Source organism: Leptonychotes weddellii, unplaced genomic scaffold (genome assembly GCF_054177405.1).
Source record: "Leptonychotes weddellii isolate Sample4059 unplaced genomic scaffold, ASM5417740v2 HiC_scaffold_273889, whole genome shotgun sequence".
NCBI classification, from domain to species: Eukaryota; Metazoa; Chordata; class Mammalia; order Carnivora; family Phocidae; genus Leptonychotes; species Leptonychotes weddellii.
In genome coordinates this window covers 1-252 of record NW_027867325.1, presented here as the reverse complement: position 1 = coordinate 252, position 252 = coordinate 1, and the positions used below count along the sequence as shown (strand labels likewise).

General features: G+C 67.1%; 1 pseudogene; it reads right to left on the bottom strand.

Moving 5' to 3' along the window:
* Nucleotides 1–5: 5 nt before the first annotated feature.
* Nucleotides 6–248, bottom strand: LOC145718995 (tubulin beta chain pseudogene; annotated as a pseudogene).
* Between the last annotated feature and the right edge of the window lie 4 nt (nucleotides 249–252).

Genomic DNA, 252 nt, shown 5'->3' with positions numbered 1-252 from the left:
GTGAGGGCCCGATACTGCTGGCTGCCGCGGCTGGTGAGCGGCGCGAAGCCGGGCATGAAGAAGTGCAGGCGCGGGAAGGGCACCATGTTCACGGCCAGCTTGCGCAGGTCGGCGTTCAGCTGGCCGGGGAAGCGCAGGCAGGTGGTGACGCCGCTCATGGTGGCCGACACCAGGTGGTTGAGGTCGCCGTACGTGGGCGTGGTCAGTTTCAGGGTGCGGAAGCAGATGTCGTACAGGGCCTCGTTGTCGATG